At 44.4% G+C, this 3,018-nt stretch overlaps 1 protein-coding gene across 1 annotated transcript in view; it reads left to right on the top strand.

Annotated features, from left to right (window-relative positions):
• Positions 1-78: 78 nt before the first annotated feature.
• Positions 79-3,018, top strand: part of JADE2 (jade family PHD finger 2) — a 134,605-nt gene continuing 131,665 nt past the window's right edge. The window contains exon 1 of the mRNA XM_086703891.1: positions 79-188. The gene's annotated coding sequence lies outside the window, so the exon portion shown is untranslated. The remainder of the gene's footprint in view (positions 189-3,018) is intronic.

Genomic DNA, 3,018 nt, shown 5'->3' with positions numbered 1-3,018 from the left:
CGCCACTTCCCGGCGGCTAGAGCGGCCCTAGCGGCGCGCGACTGCTAGGGACGACCGGCCTGGAGCGCCCTCGCCGGGAGCGGCGGCTTCACCGGCCCCGGCCCCTCAGACCTCCGCAGTCCCAGGCGCCTGGCGTGCGTCCACCCAGGAGTCGCAGGGGCCGTTCTCAGTCGACCCGCGGGGAACCGGTAGGGAAATGGAGGCCCCAAGCACAGAGACGGAGTGCCCCTCTCCCATTCGGCAGCTCGGTACCAGCCACAGCTGTGCTGTGTCCTTGCCCTGTGGCTTTCCCCGGCACCCAGCCCTCAGATGGATGCTCTCAGTTATGAGGGCTTATATGTGTAGCTACTTAGGGTCTTTGATTAATTCCCAAAGGTCTCGACAACCATTCAGATTGTGGCCCACCTTCCCGGAGCCAGCCACCCAGCCAATTAAATACCTGCCAGGCCTTTTGCTAGATGCTGGGGATGCAAGAGAGCAAACTCAAAGCCCTGCTTTAATGAACTTTGCTGTCTGCTGGGGGAGGCAAACGTGAGTGAAATAATTGCTTGAGTGAAAATATTCAACGTTGGCAGATGTTCATAAGAAGGCCCAGAGTGTTAGGAGCATGAATAAGCAAGGGACCTGATCCAGACATGAGTATCCAGGAAGTGATATAGGAGAGCAGAGAGATGAACAGGAGTTAACCACGTAAAGAGACATAGGCCATGGTAAGACCCAGTCTGGCCTGGTAAGAACAGGCCAAGATTTGTGTGAGAGGGTTCTACAGTGGGGGACAGTGAAGGAGATGAGGCAGCAAAGATCAGCAAAAATAGCTGGCCATGGTAGGGACTGTGGTCTAGTTCCTAAGAGGAATGGGGAGCCTCTGAAGGATTTTAACCAGAGCAGTGACACCTCTGTTTCCAAAAGATGTTGGAAAGAATTGGAATGGATGTGTCCACAGGAGATGAGCAGGTGAACTAGCATAACTCTGGTATCTGTTCAGGTGTCAGGTAGCAGATCCACTGAGAGAAGAGCTTTCTTGTAAGTAGTGAATTTCCTATCCCTGGAAGCATTCAAGCACAGCACTTGGGAAATCACTTGAGCCCCCTTCAGCCTTGAGAGATTATTGACCTAAGAGGATTCCCCATCATCCCTTATCATTTGGTACAGAGGTACAGAGCTGGGCCGAGAATCCAGGATCCAGGGCTACAGAGTAGGGTCCAAAGGCAGAGCCATCTGTGATGTCTGCTGCTTCTGCAGTTTCTGATGGGATCTTAGGACCCCAGCAGGCAGAAACCTCCACACAAAATGGAAATACCAGGCAGTCTAATGAGGACATTGTGTTCACAAACCCAGTACCAGGCTCAGTGAACTCCCATTATGGTTAACAATAGGGAGACATAGTACTCTCACCCCCTCAAGCAGGGAGAATGTGAACAGGGGTGTAAAACCAAGACAGTCTCAGCTTCTCCACAGCAGTCAGGAATAGATGCCCACAGCCAGGACTCTCAAAATTGAGTGCAGATCACATCTCCTGAGGGGCTTGTTGAAATAGCAGATTCCCGGGCCTCTCGCTGGATGCTCAGAATCAAGGCTCCAGGTAGTTGATTCCATCTGGCGCTGAGCAAACTTTGAAAAACATTGATCAGACTTCTCTGAACCAACTTCTTGGTCACCTGATATACAGTTGAGAGGCTGGCCCAAAAATTAGAACCCAAGTTTTGTTATCAGCGGCTGTAGATCCACAGCTAACTTGGCCACTGGGGTGGGGAAAAGCTAAGGGGTCCTCCAGCAACTAGCTTATTTAGCATCGTTTTTGATAATGAGTCATATACATATATGTATATATACCTACATACAAATATATTCATACATGCATGCAAATTGGAAGAACCCAAATGTATACAAATAGGTATTATAAAAATAACATGATATTGTTACATTATTCTTTCAAAATGTGAAGTAGTCTAAAAATGTTGGTATTAACATTTTATAGGACCCTTTGGTCTTGTAAATTATTGCCAAGTTTATTATTTCTTTTTTCCCCCCAGTTTATTATTTCCAACTTGTTTTTATGATTCAGATTTCCTCAGAGTAGAGTACTTACTTATATAGACAAGGATCAATTTTCCTACCTCATCTTTTTTTTTTAATCTTTATTGAGATATATTTCACATACTAGAAAGTTTCACCCATTTATAGTATACAATCCAATGGTTTAGTATATTCACAGATTTGTGCAACTAATCAACACAAACTGAACATAGAACATTTTTGTCACCCCAAACCACATATCCATTAGCACTTGTTCCCCACTCCCTGCAGCACCTGCCAACCACAAATCTACTTTTTGTCTCTATGGATTTCCTGTTCTGGACATGTAACATAAGTGGAATCATGCAATATGTGATTTTTTGTGACTAGCTTTCACTTGTATAATGTTTTCAAGGCTCATCCATGTTGTACCGTGTTACAGTTCTTCATTCCTTCTTATGGCTGAAAACCACTACATCATCTGGATATGCCTCATTCTCTTTATCCATTCATCATTTGATGGACATCTGGGTTATTCTTACATTTTGGCTATTATGAATAATGCTGCTGTGAATATTCATGTACAAGTTTTTGTGTGGACATACATTTTCAGTTTTCTTGATGATATAGTGGATTGCTGTGTCTAACTTTTTGAAGAGCCGACAGATTGTTCTCCACCATGTCTGCACCATTCTCCATACTCACCAGCATTGTATGACTTCACTTACCATTTTCCCTTTCTTTTATTACAGTCATCTCAGTGTGTACAAACATGGATCTCATTGTGGTTTTTTATTTCCCTAAGAACTAATTATGTTGAGCATCTTTCATGTGCTTATTGGCCACTTGCACATCTTTGGAGAAATGTCTACTCACATTCCTTGCCATTTTAGAAAAGAGAGATACTTTTTTTTGGTTTTTGTTCTATTTATTTAATTTTAATGTTTATTTATTTTGAGAGAGAGAGCTCCCACATGTGAGCATGCGCAGGGGCGAAGCATA

Source organism: Puma concolor, chromosome A1 (genome assembly GCF_028749965.1).
Source record: "Puma concolor isolate L17-30 chromosome A1, mPumCon1.1.hap2, whole genome shotgun sequence".
NCBI lineage: Eukaryota > Metazoa > Chordata > Mammalia > Carnivora > Felidae > Puma > Puma concolor.
Note: the sequence above shows the minus strand (reverse complement) of the source record. Positions and strands in the feature narration are given on the sequence as shown.